This window comes from Mirounga angustirostris, unplaced genomic scaffold, assembly GCF_029215605.1.
Source record: "Mirounga angustirostris isolate CCGP_5_RB_7025 unplaced genomic scaffold, mMirAng1.0.hap1 SCAF_11, whole genome shotgun sequence".
NCBI lineage: Eukaryota > Metazoa > Chordata > Mammalia > Carnivora > Phocidae > Mirounga > Mirounga angustirostris.
The window spans coordinates 55,968,396-55,985,317 of record NW_026991719.1 but is presented as its reverse complement, the minus strand read 5'-3'; the positions used below and the strand labels follow the sequence as shown (position 1 = coordinate 55,985,317).

The following is a 16,922-nucleotide window of genomic DNA, read 5'->3' as shown; positions in this document are numbered from 1 at the left end:
TACCATCATTGAGCACCTATAATCTTTTCTCCATAAGTAGCCAGAGTGATCTTTTAAATACAAATCATGCCACAGCACTCCCATGTCTAAATCTCTCCAATGTTTGTGGTTATATTAAAAAATAAAGTCCTCATTTTTGGGGAACTATATATAAAGTATTTATGGATGAAAGGTTATAATGTCTGGATTATGTTTAATAATTCAGTGTGTCGCAGGATACAAAATCAATGTACGGAAATCTGTTGCATTTCTAATCAGCAATAATGAAGCAGCAGAAAGAGAAATCAAGGAATCATTTCCATTTACCAATGCACCAAAACCAGTAAGATACCTAGGAATAAACCTAACCAAAGAGGTGGAAAACCTGTACTCTGAAAAGTATAAAACACTGATGAAAGAAATTGAAGATGACACAAAGAAATGGAAAGACATTCCATGCTCCTGGATTAGAATTGTTAAAATGTCTATACTCCCCAAAGCAGTCTACATATTTAATGCAATCCTTATCAAAATACCAACAGCATCTTTCACAGAGCTAGAATAAACAACCCTAAAATTTGTATGGAACCACCCAAAACCCTGAACAGCCAAAGCAACCTTGAAAAAAGAAGGCTGGAGACATCACAATTCTGTACAAAGTTATTACAAAATTATATTACAAAGTACTAGTGATCAAAATAGTATGGTACTGGCACAAAAATAGACACATAGATCAATGGAACAGAATAAAACCCCCCAAAATGAACACATAACTATATGGTCAATTGATCTTCAACAAAGCAGGAAAGAATATCCAATGGGGAAAAGACAGTCTCTTCAACAAATGGTGTTGGGAAAACTAGACAGCTACATACAAAAGAATGAAACTGGATCACTTTCTTACACCATACACAAAAATAAATTCAAAATGGATTAAAGACCTAAATGTGAGACATGAAACCATAAAAATTCTAGAGGAGAACACAGGCAGTAACCTCTTTGACATCGGCTGTAGCAACTTCTTTCTAGATATGTCTTCTGAGGCAAGAAAAACAAAAGCAAAAATAACTATTGGGAGTACATAAAAATAAAAAGCTTCTGCACAGTTAAGGAAACAATCAACAAAGCTAAAAGGCCACCATATGAAATGGGAGAAGATATTTGCAAATGACGTATCTGATAAAAGGTTAGTATCTAAAATCTAAGAACTTATACAACTCAACACCCAGAGAACAAATAATCCAATTAAAAAATGGGCAGAAGTCATGAACAGACATTGCTCCAAAGAAGACATACAGACGGCCAACAGACACATGAAAAGGTGTTCATCATCACTTACCATCAAGGAAATGTAAATCAAAACTACAATGAGATATCACCTCACACCTGTCAGAATGGCTAAAATCAATAACAGAAGAAACAAGTGTTGGCAAGGACGTGGAGAAAAAGGAACCCTCTTGCACTGTTGCTGGAAATGCAAACTGGTGCAGTCATTGTGGAAAACAGTATGGAGGTTCCCCCAAAAGTTAAAAATAGAACTACCATATGATCCAGCAATCACACTACTGGGTATTTACCCAAAGAATACAAAAACACTAGCTCAAAGGGATACATGCACCCCTATGTTTATAGCAGTATTATTTACAATAGCCAAGATATGGAAGCATCCCAAATGTCCATCAAAAGATGAATGGATAAAGAAATTATATATATATCTCCATATATATACGGATAAAGAAGAAATGGTACATATATATATATTTCATATATTTATACATGTGAATATTATTCATCCATAAAAAAGAATGAAATCTTGCCATTTACAATGGCTTGGATGGAGCCATAGAGTATAAGTGAGATAAGTCAGTCAGAGAAAGACAAATAGCATATGATTTCACTCGTATGTGGAATTTAAGAAACAAAAACAAATGAGCAAAGGAAAAAAAGAGAAAGACACACCAAGAAACAAACTCTTAGTTATAGAGAACAAACTGTACCAGAGGGGAGGAGGTGGGGGATGGGTTAAATAGGTGATGAGATTAAGGGGTGCACTTTGATGAGCACTGGGTGATGTATGGAAATGTTGAATCACTATATTATACACCTGAAACTAACATAACACTGTATGTTAACCAACTGGAATTAAAATAAAAACTTTTAAAAAGGGAATGTATGTAAAGCTAATTGAGTTTCTTTGGCCCAAAATAATCAAGGAATTTCAGGCAAAACGTGACAACTGCATTTCAAGTGTTTAGTAAAATCATTGCCCACACAAACAAACTATAAGGATATAAATCATCCCTCAAACCCCTAGAATTAATTGTTTTCCCTTGAATAAAATAATTATTATCTGGGCAACATATTGGTGTCTTGACACTTGTCGTGCCCAGTGAACCTTGCCTGGAATCAGAGAATATCCGTGATAGTACAGGTATGCTGGGAGGCACTTTTGCTTGCATGCATTTTGCCTGAGAGAGTTTGAGAGTTCGTTGTTATGGAAACTGTCTCAATTGTCAGGAATCAAAAAGTGAGAATTACTCCTGTCATTATCCAAAGAACCTCTGTATTAAAATTTAAGAAATGTTAATAAACATGGTGGGGTTCCTCTGGCCATAATAAGATCGGGTAGAATGGGCATGTGGGCTGTCAAGTCCATACATATAATGATATGAAGAGTATGCCTCTGGCCTCCCACCCACCTCCTTGATATTTTGAAGGGAGCCCTATCTGACCATTGGAATCTGAAATCAATGGAAGGGCCCAGATGGGTAGATAAGGGCTCTGTTTGCAGGTAAGCTAAGGAACACATTTCCATTTGCTGATGGGTAGGTGATGGGGGCAACACAGTACCCCAGACACAAAGGAAAAACACTATGACACCTGCATAAGGCACCAAAGTGACTGTTCAGAGATCAGGTTTTGTTACATGTGAAAGCTGCTATACTGTTGGACAGCAATTCTGTATCTGGTAGTGAACTGGTTAGAATACTTGTCACTTTACAAAGTACAACTGGAAAGGGGAACAGAAGCTGGACCTATAATGCAATGATTTTCAAAACTCAAACAACATCAGCATTTCCTGTAGGAATTGTTGAATACAGATGACTGAGGCTTACTCTAGAATTTCTCATTGACTAGGTCTGGAGTGATGCCAAGGATTTGCATTTCTAGCAAGTTTTCAGGTGAATTCTGATGCTGCTGGCCTGGGGACCACATTTTGAGAATCACTGACATAATGCATCATATCAGTGTTTACCCACCAGGGAAGTAATTAGGATAGGAGATATTCCAAACTCAAAGCAATAATGATGATGATCAGATTAGCTGTTTATTCTCAAACCTGCTAAAGAAAGAAGAGCATGGGGACATATAGTGGGGTGTGTATGTCACACATTTTGAGGGGAATTCCATGACTACCTTAATCTTTGATAAGTGGGAAGCTCTTTCCAAAGCACCAGGAATTAGCAAGCCTCCACCCACAAAACATTGTCTAGATACTGCAGTGTTTAGTCTTTGGAACTGGAAGTTGTTTCTGTGACAGGAATGTTGCTAGTGATTTTGAGAAGAGGACACTCTCATTGTTTACCTGGAGGATCCAGAGATAGTCCCCTGAGAACATGTTGGGAAATTCTAACTCACTGAAGGAAGTGGCAGTACTCTTCTTTGCAAGGGTACTCCTAGGATGCTTGTTCCTCATCACTCTTACTCCTGGTGAGAAGGGAGGAATTCTTTTCACAACAAAAGTTATCCAACTCCTCCTCCCCATCTTCCTTCAGGTGAGGAGGAGGCCATTTATTACAGTAATGCATAGACTTTTTCTTTTTTTTTTTTTTTTCAGGAGAGGAAACAAATAGAAGCAATAGAGGTTTATTGGTCTGGAAGGTACTTCATCTGAAGAATAGGTGTTTCCACTCTCCTCCTAGAGCCAAGAGACATTCCTGCTGGTCTTGACCACAAGAAGCCAATGGATCCTGCCATCCTTGACCACAGAGGTAAGCAGAATAGGGCCATAACCCTGGGAGTGGAAGCAGGGGCAAAAGAGTAACAGAGAAAAGGAGGGGGATCTAGGAATGGGAGCCTGCTAGGCACCTTTCTGAGACAGAGTCTGTGGACTAAAGCAGTATTAGCTGGCAATAGGGGAGAAATGGTTCATACCATTTTCTAGATTTCAAATGTATTTAAGTAAGCCATAACTAAAATACTTTTTAAAAAAATCTTATAATTAATCCTACTCTTACAAGTCATCATGGAACATAGTTGCAGTGTTATATAGATAAAATGCTAAGTACAGGATCTGGCACAAAATGTAACAGAAACTACCATTTGTTAAACACTAACTCTGTGCCAGACTCAGTACTGAGCCCTTCATCTACATTTTCTCATTTCATTCTCCTAACAATCCCCTGAGGTAGACTGTAGCATTTTATAAATGAGGAATTACAGCTCTGAGAGATGAAGTGACTTACCCAGGATGATACAGCAAGAGAATTGGGAGTATTTGGCTGCAAAAAGAAGAGCAAACTAAATCTAAAGCAAGGAGAAGGAAGGAAATAATAAAGATTATAATGGAAATAAATGAAATAGAAAGTAGAAAAACTATAGAGAAAAGAAATAAAACCAAAAATTGGTTCTTTGAAAAGAACAACAAAATTGACAAACCTTTGGCTATATTGAAATCAACAGAGAGGATTCAAATTAGTAAAATCAGGAATAAAAGAGGGAACATCACTACTGACCTTATAAATATGAAAATGATTATAAGAAAATAGTACAGATAACTATATGCTGAGAAATAAGATAACTTAGATAAAATGGGCAAATTTATAGAAAGATGTAAACTACTGAAATAGACCTAGGAAGAAGTTGATAATCTTAACAGGCCTGTAACAAGTAAAGAGAGTGAACTAACAACAACAACAAAAAATTACCCACTAAGAAAAGCTGAGGTCAAGATGGCTTCACTGGTGAATTTTACCAAAATGTTTAAAGAAGAAAGAACACCAATCCTTTGCAACCTCTTTCAAAAAGTAAAAAAAAATAGAGAACACGTCCCAATTCATCCTATGAGGGCAATATTGCCCTGATGATAAAACCAGACAAAGGCATCACAACAAAATGAAATTACAGACCAGTATCTCTTAATGAAGATCCTCAACAAAATACTAGCAAAATCCTCAACAAAATACTAGCAAAGCTAATCCAGCAGCATTTAAAAAGGATTATCCACAATGACCCAGTGGGACTTATCCCAGGAGTTTAAGATTGGTTCAACATATGAAAACCAATCAATGTAATATACCATATTAATAGAACACAGGGAAAAATCTACATCTTTATCTCAATAGATGCTGAAATAGCATTTGACAAAAATCCAACACCCTTTCATGACAAAAACATGAAACAAACTAGGAATAAAAGAGAACTTCCTCAACCTGATAATGTGTATATATGAAAAACACACAGTTAACATCAGACTTAATGGTGAAAGACCAAAAGTTCTTCCTCTAAGGTCAGGAACAAAACAAGGATGTCTACTCTCACCACTTCTATTCAACATTGTACTAGAAGTTTAAGCCAGGAACATTATACAAGAAAATGAAATAAAAGATATCCAAATTGGAAAAAAAAAAAAGAAGTAAAACTGTATTTATTTATAGTTGACATGATCTTGTATATAGAAAATCCTATGAAATACATGGGGTGCCTGGGTGGCTCAGGTGGTTAAGTGTCTGCCTTCTGCTCAGGTCATGATCTCAGGGTCCTGGGATCGAGTCCTGCATCAGGTTCCTTGCTCAGTGGAGAGTCTGCTTCTCCCTCTGCCCCTCTCTCTCTCGAATAAATAAATAAATCTTTAAAAAAAAAGAAAAGAAAATCCTATGCAATACATATACATGCAGCAACTATTAGATTTAAAAATAAATTCAGCAAGTTTGCAGGATACATGGCTAATGTAAAAAAAATTAGGTGTATTTCTATATATCTGTAATGAATAATCTAAAATGAAATTAAGAAAATCCTTTTTACAATAGTATAAATACTTAGGCATAAATTTAACTAAGGAAGTAAAAGACTTGTACACTAAAAACTATAAAACATTGCTGAAAGATGACAATACTCCCAAAGTAATCTACAGATTCCACCCAATTTCTATCAAAGTCCCAATTGGCTTTTTTTTTTTTTTTTTAGAATTGTACAAGCTGATCCACAAAATCATAGGGAAAGGGAAGGGACTCAGAATAATGAAAACAATCTTGAATGGGAAGAAAAAAAGTTAAAGGACTCATACTTCCTGATTTCAAAGCTTACTACAAAGCTACAATAATCATGACAGTGTAGGGCTGGCATAAGGATAGATATTAAGATCAATGGGATAGAACTGAGAATCCAGAAATAAACCCTTGCATTTATGGTGAGTTGATTTTCAGCAAGAGTGCCAAGACTATTCAATGAAGGAGGAATAGTGTTTCAACAAATAATGCTGGAATAACTGACAATCCACATGCAAAAGAATGAAGTTGAACCCCTGCCACAGAATATACACACAAATTAACTCCAAATGGATCATAAAACTAAATGTAAGATGGAAAACTATAGGGGTGCCTGGCTGGCTTGGTCGTTGACCATCTGCCTTCGGCTCGGGTCGTGATCCCGGGGTCCTGGGATCGAGCCCCGCATAGGGCTACCTGCTTAGCGGGAGGCCTGCTTCTCCCTCTCTCACTCCCCCTGCTTGTGTTCCCTCTCTCACTGTCTCTCTGTCAAATAAATAAATAAAATCTTTAAAAAAAAAAAAGATGGAAAACTATAAAACTCTTAGAAGAAAAACCTGAGTTATTCTCCATAACATCAGTTTAGGCAAAGCCTTCTTAGCTATGACACCAAAAGCACAAGTGACAAAATAAAATGTAGATAAGTTGTACTTCATCAAAATTAAAAACTGTTTTGCTTCAAAGTATACTATCAAGAAAGTGAAGGGGCACCTGGGTGGCTCAGTTGGTTAAGCATCTGCCTTCAGCTCAGGTCATGATCCCAGCATCCTGGGATCAAGTCCCTCATCGGGCTCCTTGCTCAGTGGGGAGCCTGCTTCTCCCTCTCCCACTCCCCCTGCTTGTGCTCTCTCTCTCTGACAAATAAATAAATAAAATCTTTAGAAAAAAGAAAGGAAGTGAAGAGATAGCACACAGGACAGGAAAAAATATTTGCAAATTGTATAAGGGACATGTACATAGAATATATAGAGAAATCTTACAAATCAATAATTAAAAAGCAATTAAAAATTTAGGAAAGGCTTTGAATAAACATTTGTCCAAAGATGGTTCACAAATGGACATTAAGCACATGAAAAGATGCTCAACATGTTAGCCATCAAGGAGATGCAAATCAAAACCACAATGAAAAAAAAAAATGAAAAAAAAAAGAAGAAAAAACCACAATGAGATACCATTTCATACCCACTAGGGTGGCTATAATCAAAAAGACAGATAATAACAAGTGTTGTAGAAAATGTGGAGAAATTGGAATCGTCATCCTCTGCAGGTTAGAATGTAATGTAAAGTAATGCCACCACTGTAGAAGACAGTGGTGGTAGTTTTCCAAATAGTTTAACAGAGTTACCATATAACCCAGCAATTCCATTCTTAGGTAATACACAAGAGAAATAAAAGCATATGCCCACAGAAAACCTGCACACAAATGTTTATACAGCAGTATTCATAATAACCCCAAATGGAAACAATCAAAATGCCCAGTAACTAATGAATGACTATATAAAATATAGAATATTATTTTGCAAGAAAAAGAAATGGAATACTGATACATGCTACAATCTTGGAAACATTATGCTAAGTGAAAGAAGCCAGCCAGAAAAGGCCACATGTTGTATGATTCCAATTATATGAAATTTCCAGAGTGGGCAAATCAGTAAAGACAGAACACAGCTTGGTGATTGCCAGGGGCTGCAGAGGTGACAAGACTCTTTCCTTGACCAATCTTTAGTCAGCCTCCTCTAAGCCCTTTACTCAACTAGGACTTGTCCTTGGACCTAGATCTTAGGCCTACATAGCCTAGTTTTAGCAAGAATCCTGTTAGGACAATTTAGTGAGAATCCCCTACTCTAGACTTGATATGTCAAATTCCCAATTCCCTACTGTCCCCCAGGTATTTCTGATTACCTTAGCCTGCCTTCAGCAAGAATACAATTTAGTAAATATCTCCCTACGCCTGTTGCCTCCTCTTAATTTTCCATCCACCAACCACGCCCCTCCCCAACCTGCTCCTTCGCTATAAATCCCTACTTATCTTTGCTGTATTTGGAATTGAGTTCAGTTCTATACTGAGATCTCTTTTGTCCCATATTGCAATAGTTCTGAATAAAATCTGTTTTTACTGTCTTAACTACTGTCTGGCTGCTTTTGTTTGTTTGTTTGTTTGTTTTTTAACAAGGGTTGGGGTGGGAATGGGAAGTGATTGTTAATGGGTATGGAATTTCTTTTTGAGATGATGAAAATGTTATAAAATTGATAGTAGTGATTGTTGCACAGCTCTTTGTACACACTGAAACCCATTTAATTGTATACTTTAAATGGGTGAATTGTATAGTATGTGAATCACATCTCAATAAAGATGTTAAAAAATTGGCTATGTCTGGATCTGAACGCAGCTCTAACTAACTCTAAAGCTCACACTCTTCACAAGACTGTTAGGCCCCCACCCTGGATGTGCTTGATAAATGCACGGCTGTCCTTAGGGCTACTGCTTTGATTACTCAGTGGAGAGAAGAATTCATGACTTAGAAGATCACCTTGGAAGGGCTTTGGAAGTTCATGGACCTGAGGAGCAACCAACACGGCCCAGAGCAGTTGCTAACTGCCCCAAAGCAAGTCTGGATTCCCAGGGATTCTACTATCAGATTTTAACTATGAGGGGAAGCAAGAACTGCTTACTGACACTTGTCAACCTGGGGACACAGAACTCTTCCGTGACTTCCCATTTCGGGACCCAGGAAATAGCACTCGACTGGGTCTTGCCTACAAGCCTCTCGTCACCAGGTGCAGGCCATCCCCTGTGCTCACTGGGTGCTGGCAGAGTTCCAGGACCAGCTACCACAGACCTAGAAATGACTGAAGGCAGAAATGATCTTAGGCATCACCCCCGCTCTGCTACCTGGGTCCTGGCAAGACTGAAGCCAGCACCTCCACCTGGGTCACCACAGCAGACTGGGGGTGCCTGAGGCCTGTTCACCCTGGCTAGTCAGGACATCAGGCAAGATGCCCATGGGCATGGCACTGTCTTATCAGAGACATGAGGACAAGAGAAAGAGAAAAGGCTGTGCCTAGGCAACCAGAAGGACCACTACACTTATCCTTAAACCCCAAATTCCCACAGGGACAGAAGCCATACAAAGAATCTTGACTCCTTTCCCTCAAGTCATTATGTCACACTTCCCAGACAACCCCTGCAAAAATGGCCTTTCCTTTGCCCAACACAAGACTCCCCTTGGCCTTGGGTCCCTTGTAACAATAGCAACTATTGATTGGGCCCTTACTCTATGCCAGCTACTCTGCTAAGTCCTTATTCCTCTTATCTCATCTCATTCACTACAATATCACCAGAGATAGGTGGCCCCATTTTGCAGAAAAGGAATCTGAGACACAGAGAGGCTAAGTGGCTTGCCCAAGTTTGCACAGCTAAGTGGTAGATCTGGGCTTTGAATTCTGGCAGTCTGGATTCAAACCCATGTTCTGGGTCACTTCTCGAGCATCTGTATCTCTGACCAGGTACCTATGTGGTGACCCCATCAGGGAAGGAGCTTCAAGAAAGGTGCAGATGCCTTTTGTACTGTTAACCAAGCCCAAGTGTGAAGCCAGCCTGGAGACAACCTCAGGGATCCCACCACCACCAGGAAGGCCACTGACCCACCCACCTCCCCACAGCTTATTCAGTCAGAGCAGCCCATTCCACAGTCCATATCTGCTGTAATTATGATCCTCTGACCCTGTCACTGGTCCATCCTACCCGGCTCTGTTGTGAAGCCAGGTGCAGCAGGCCAGAGCTCAGACGGGCATCATATGCCGATGCCCTGGCCCACAGCATCACCAGCAGCAAGCACACCAATCTGTCTTTTTTAGGTTTCCTCAGCCCTTGGGACCCTGCAGCCCACCAGAGGGCACTGTGAGTATTTAATTAAGTGACATACTACCAAGCTGGGGGAAGTGGGGTATCCCCAGAGGTTTTAGCCCACTTTAAGCTGGCTCCACCAGGCAAACCCAGAGAAACTCTGCCTTTTCTTGCCCCTGTCCCTCACCCATACACACAGGTAAGCACCTGAGGATTCCAGGCCCAGGATAACTCTTTTTAGTAGCTGCCTTACTCTGTCATAAGGACAAAGATAGATGTACAAGAAATAGCCAATTTCCTTATTTTCCTTAAATCAATCAAAATCTGACTTTATTCTCACCTCCTGGGCTCTTAGGAACTTTAATCTGTTATTAACACGTATTTTTTCCTATCACAGAGTTAGGCAAATCCTGGAGTCAAATGTGGAACAAAAGCTTTGATGAGACCCTTCTTCTCACCAGTCATTGGTCCATGGACAGCCAGCCTCTATTTTGAATTGGACATTGCCTCATTTTGACTGGTTGGACAGCATGCCCTTCCAGTCATTAAATATTTGATCACCACCTTTGGGTTATAGGAGCCAGGTGAAATTCCAGCTTCTTTAGTTTGGTCCCAAGGTTTTCCTGAGCCTGCTTCCTGTCACCTTTCCCAGTCTTATCTTTTGCTGCACCCTCCCTTGCACCTTATGTTCCAGCAATACTAAACTACACAGAGTTGCCAGACTATAGCATGCTACTTTCACCTCACCTCACCCCTGCCTTTACTCTAGGTGTTACCTCTGCCTGGGTTGCCTCCTACACTGCCTCAGCTCAAGTGCCCCCTCCTCTGGAAAGCCTTCTCTAACTATGCTAGTCTGCACAAGGTGATCCTTCTCTGTGTTTCCACACTCCTCGTTGCTTCCTCCTGTCATAGCAATGAGTGCAGCATACTGTACTTGTCTGTTTTCATTATGTGCGTTCTCACAGGTCTGGGAGCAACCAGAGAGTGGAAACTACATTTCCATCTATACCTATTTGTACCTCCTACACCTTATTTAGAGCCTGGCACAGTGAGTTTTGACAATTAAATGAATGAATTATTAAATGGAATAAATGAGAAAGATGGGGCAGAGCTGAAGTCTGGAGAAGTCGAGAAGAAGCCCATCGTAATATCCCATGAATGGAGTTGTCTGATGTGGCTAGAATGGGTTTTCCCCTCTCTACCCTTCCTGGGCCCCAACTATACCAAGCTGGGACAACAGAAGGGGACCTTCTGTGATGCAACTCAAAGAGGAGAAGATCAATATGAGATTCTTTTAGCAGCATTACACATAGGGGGCAAGCTAAGTGGCAGTCTTGTCAGTGTGAAAGGCCTGATTGTCTTGTAATAGCTTGACAGCGAAGCTGGACCAGTAAGAAATGTTTTCCTTCATCTCCCTTTCTACCTGTAAGGGTCCAAAGCCCTTTCTAGCTCCACTCAGGGGCAAACTAGATGCAACAGTAACCCTAAGGCCTAACCCTAAGGCCAAGGAAGAGAAGAGATGAAATTTTGAGGGGATAGGAAGCTTAAAAGGCCAAGGAGCCTTGGTTGGGGTCAGGGAGGAAGAAAGGGGTCCCAGAGAAGAGGCACTTGAGCCAACTCTGTGGGTGGCCCTTAAAAGGAAGAACAAAGGCCTGCTAAGGCCATTGATTCAGACAGAGAAGCTAATCACAAATTGGGAGGGGCGTGGTAGGGAGGACTCTCCAGATTGCAAGAGTTGCTGGGAGTAAAGACCTATTCTTTACATTGTTCTGGACTCTCTGTGTATGATTGAGCAGGTAATAGTAAGACCTCTTGCCCCCCCCCCAGTAAAGGCCTATATTAGCCTACTCTTCTGATATTAAAAGGCATAATAACAGGGTTATATGATGGGGGGGGGAGTGGGACAAGGGCATTCGGGGTATGGGCCCTGTCCAAGATTGTTAAATTGTAATGCAGAGTCTAACTGCACCCAAAACAAAGCATGCTAGAGAACTGAGTCGAGGAGTGGGCCCCTGGCCTCGAAATTGTTAGCAAAATGGGCCTGGGGCTTAAGAGACAAAGTGGACACAGCCCAGGCAGGAATGGTGCCGGAGAGCCCCTCCCAGTAAGAGAGGGATGTTTTGGAGACAGCTGTGACCTCAGCACTAAAGTTTCTGGAGGAGGGTCACATTTGGAAAGAGGTACTTCACCAAGGAGCTGGGAACCTATTTGTGTTGGGAATTTTCTAGGCTGGTTCAAGCCTAAGATTTCTCTCAGGATATCAGACACAGGCACAGAATTTTTATAGGCATTTCGTTTGCTTCTGGAGATATAAGTTCTCCATATTCCTTGAGGGATATGGCAGAATTAATTTTGAAAGAGCTAAACAGATATTGGAGCCAGTGGGACACAGGAGCCTGAGACAGGTGCCAGAACTAGGGATGCAGCTTGTGAACAAGGAATGCTACTGGGTACCAAAAGCTCTGAAGTTTGGTGGCCTGTTCGGGGATGGGTATGCTATAGGGGGCAGGAGGCAGTAGATCACCTCCTGAGAAAGGAGTTTGAGGAGTGGTTTGGATATGCTAAATAATACATATTTTTTTAAAAATAGAAAAGTCTTGGAGACTATGCTAAGGAAGCATGTCAGAAAGCTTCCAGGGTCTCATTCATGAGGGGGTACATGTACAAAATCTGTCAGCAATGGATGGTGGTTGAATTCAATATAAGTTTTGGAGGAGAGAAAGTGCTGGGGAAGCATATATCAAGTTCTTGGCCCCCTGGCAGAGAGGATCCAAAGTCCCGTGTTTTGGATAAGGCTAAACACCTATTTACATAAAGCAGTAGAGAGGGGAGCCTAAAGCCCCACAAAGAATCAAGCATTGATCAAAACTGCTGACTGGAGTTTCTCATAGCCAGCTGTGGGAGACAAAACTAGGCTGCACAGTTGGCTTAAGGTATTTGACCACTGTAACAACCAACCCTGAAATCTCAATGGCTTAACATTATAAAAGTTTAATGTGGTCTGCAGGGATGGGGGTTCTCTGTTCCTTGTTGTCATTCAGAGATCCAGCTTCATCCATCTTGTTATGCCAGCATCTTCACCACAGGTCCCAAGGTTGCAAGGGAAGAGGAGGACAGCGTGAGGAAGGCACACTTAATATTAACTATCTCAATTTGTAAGTGACACCTATCATTTCTGCTCACTTCCTATTGCCACAAAAACCCATCATGTGACCTAATTTTGATGGAAGGACACTGGCAAAAGTAGTCCCTAGCTGGACAGTTGGTTCCCAGCAAACCTTTATACTACGGAAGAGAAGCACAGATTTTTAGTGGACAGCTGGCTGTCTCTGCCACAACCCACTGGAATTTTCCCTGTTGATACAATTACTTGCTGCTGTGAGATTGAAGTTGAAGTTATTATTATTAGAGATAACCTGGAACAACTAAACCTACATTTTAGGCCCAAACTCAGGTTTTCATGGTTGATGCAGATATAGCTATGGAGAGGCATGTGGAATCGTTGGTGGCTACACCAAGGACAGTGTGGGTTAGGAACCCCTAAGCCTTACCTTAGCTCCCAATCAATCTGAAGGGGCCCCAGGTTAGAATCAGCAGTTATAGGCTACACAGGACTCACTCCTGTGTGGCTTCTCCAAGACCCTCTGGAATAGATTCCCAGCAAGTTCAGGCCCTATTCTCCAAGGCAAATGGGGCTGCAGATAAATGTAAAAATAGAGAGAGACCCATGACAATAATTTCATGGGCAACATCTGACCCAAGTAGAGTGGCCACTACTGGCCATCTACCCAACATCCCCTTCTCCACCACATGTTTTTCCTAACAGGTCTGACTGCACTGATCTGGTAATGGAAGTAGGGGTATGAATGGTACTCTGGGGGAGAGGCTGGTTCATGAAGGAGATGGAGCTACGTTGTTGGGTTGGGGTTTCCTTAGATCTGGTGTGAGTGAAGTGAGATGTTAACAAAGGCAGCCTGCAATAATATTGCTGGGATAGAGTCAGGATTGATGCTTAAGAGGTCACAAGTTGGAAAATAAGAAAAAGCATTGGAGCCAAAGGATGAGGTAAAGTTGGAAGCAGGAGGATAAACAACGAAGAATTTAGGCTGGGAAGTTGAAGGTAGGACAAGGTGGGGTGTGAGACCTGAGTGAAGGTGAGTCATTCCAGACTAAGGCTGAGCACGGATTATTAGTTTAAATGTCCCACCTAGGGGCTTCTCTGAGATTGGAGCAATGCCTTAAGTTTCAGGGGCTGACCACAGCAGTGTGGTATGTAATAGTGTTGTAGGCTGGAGCCTGAGAGGACTCTGAAAACCTCTATAAACACCAAAACAAATCCAATCCACAACTACTGAATGACTGTTGTAGCAATAGATGGGAGGAGGCAGTGGTGACTGACCACTGAGTTTCTAAATGCCCTGCCTGTTTGGGGTAGCATTCTTAAGATAGGTCCAGAAGCCAAAGGCAGACAGGTAGTTTTCCTTCCAGCTCTCTAACAGCTCTAGGTAAGGTCATATGAGCTGAACACAGCCAATCAGATTCTTTCACTGATGTCGAGAGATTATTTGTGACGGCTGTATCAGAACCCAGAATGTGCTGGCACATCCATAAGTGTTCAGAGGTGGCAGTGTTAGCTAGAGCCTGGTGTTAAGGGAGGCTCTTGGCTAGACCTCATCTTCCTTTTTTAATGATTAGATCCTAATCTTCTAGATGATTCTGTGAGCTATATCCCTCCCACATGAGGAGGTTAGCTAGAACTGTTTCTGGCATGTGTAATCCAGAACTCTGACTGATATGATGTCTAGTCTGCTTAAGATGCATATGATCCAGTCCTGGCCCTCATGGAGTGTGCAGTCTAGCTTCTGCTTTGAATACTTTTTGGAACAAAGTGTGTGCTGAAGAGCTAAATATGGTCTGGATGGGGAGACAGACAAGTGACAAGTGATGAAATGATTTAGGAACAGTTCAAGATGAGGTTAAAGAAATAGGAAGTAACTTAATATTTAGTGAATTCTACAAATGTCACCATCTGTAGCAGCTCAGGACAGAGAGGTCAAGAGGCTAGTAAGATCAGGGAAGTGATGAGGTGGGATCTCAGCTGGTCTTGGAAGCTGGGAAGGTTTGGGGGAAGCAGAAGGGATGCACTAGGAGGCTGCCTGCTCCCCCAGAAGTACAGGCTACGCTGGTGGTCAGGAAGCAGTGACACCCAGAATCATCCTTTTTTGGTTCTCTAGTCCTTCCATAGCTTTCATGTACACAGTATCTCTTTTAGGCCTCACAATTCCATTGTAAGGGAGGTAGGACAGGGCTTTCCATTATTCCCTCTTCCCAGATGAGGGAGTCAAGATTCAAATGAGCCAGGTGATTTGTCTAAGGTCACAGAGCCATAAAGCCACAGCATGAGAAGGAAGCATTGGATATGTTTCAACATCTCAATGGATAGGCTAAACCCATGCTCTATTTGCATACTCAAGTATAGGTGTTCACTATTTCCCTCTTTTAAGCTAGACTTCTAGAAAGTTCTTCCTTGTATTGAACTGAAATGTGTGTCCTGTTAACCCACCAGCACCACAGAACTGATCTACAGCAAAGTAAGGACTAGAACTCATGTCCTTTGACTCTCAGTCTGTGTCCTTTCAATCGTCCCTCACTGCAGACTGCTCATGGCCTTGTCCTCCCCTCCTTGCCCCTCCTCCTGCCTAGACTGTGGATAACAGCTGGCTCTTGCCAGGGGGAGGTAAGTGGGAAAGACCAGAAGTTGGTAGGGCAGGCGTGCAGTGGGAGCAAGGTGGCCAGCAGGGCGGCCTGGCCTCTGGTTGGCTCCATTGCCCTGAAAACAATTTGCTTGTCTGGCGTGCTAATTTGCTTTATGTCTTCCCTTATTAATCACATTATTTTGCACAGGCCTGTGAGCTTCAAATGTGTTTGTTATGACTTCAATTAAGTGTGACTGACCATGGCCCCAGCAGTCTGGAAGCAGGATTTCCTCCCTCCCTTGCATTCCCAGATTCCAGAGGCCTCTTTGGTAGCCCCAGCTTGTTCCTCTTGGCAAGACTGTGGAGGGGAGTGAGGTTCCCACTTTCTTCACTCTCAGGGCCCAAGCCTTCATCCTATGGGCAAATAGGCTCCTTCAGGTAAAGCTCAAAAGGAGGGAGGGAAGGAACCTCTATCCCTCCTCCAAGATGTATACCTACCCTTTCCAGGAGTGCAGGAAGACAGCAGTGACAGACATGCAGGGGACAAAATGACCAATCCTGAAAAACATGAGAAAGCAGCCCCCAAGCACACTTTCACTTGTCAGCAAAATGATGAGCATTTGAATGAAATGGAGTGCCTTCCAATTGCAAAGAACTTAATAGGAACCAGCTCAAAATCCTGCAAGCCTACTGAAGGCCCTGTTCCTTTGTAAAAAGCCAGATGGGGTCTATTATTTTTAAGTGTCAACTAGATGGAGGATATGACAGGGAGAAGGATGAGATTCCTCTTCCTGAAAGCCCAGATGAGGTTCAGCATGCTCTGGGGAAGGTACCCTCCTGGCTCCTTCCCGCCTTTCTGCAAGGTGCCAACCAGGAATGTCCTGGTGCCAAGAGCCAGGTCAAGTCCCAACCTGGGTCTCCTCACTGAGGCAGGTCAGCAGCACATCTGGTTTCCATTAACCATTCTCCCCCACCACCCCTCCTCCACTTCTCAGTGCCTCATTGTGTCTCATTGGTGACAGGCTGTTGGAGATGTCTTGACACAAGCTTGCTGAGGGATTCTCAGTATGTGTTGTCCCTTTGCTTGGTGTGCTAGTTTTCTTGGGCCCTCTGGGGTCTTTCCATAGTTAGTCG

General features: G+C 41.9%; 1 long non-coding RNA gene across 1 annotated transcript in view; it reads left to right on the top strand.

Annotated features, from left to right (window-relative positions):
• The window catches only part of LOC129045852 (uncharacterized), a 159,018-nt gene that overhangs the window by 122,913 nt on the left and 19,183 nt on the right, over nt 1-16,922 (top strand). Inside the window, exon 2 of the long non-coding RNA XR_010406145.1 lies at nt 3,818-3,971. This is a non-coding gene — a long non-coding RNA (uncharacterized LOC129045852). The remainder of the gene's footprint in view (nt 1-3,817; nt 3,972-16,922) is intronic.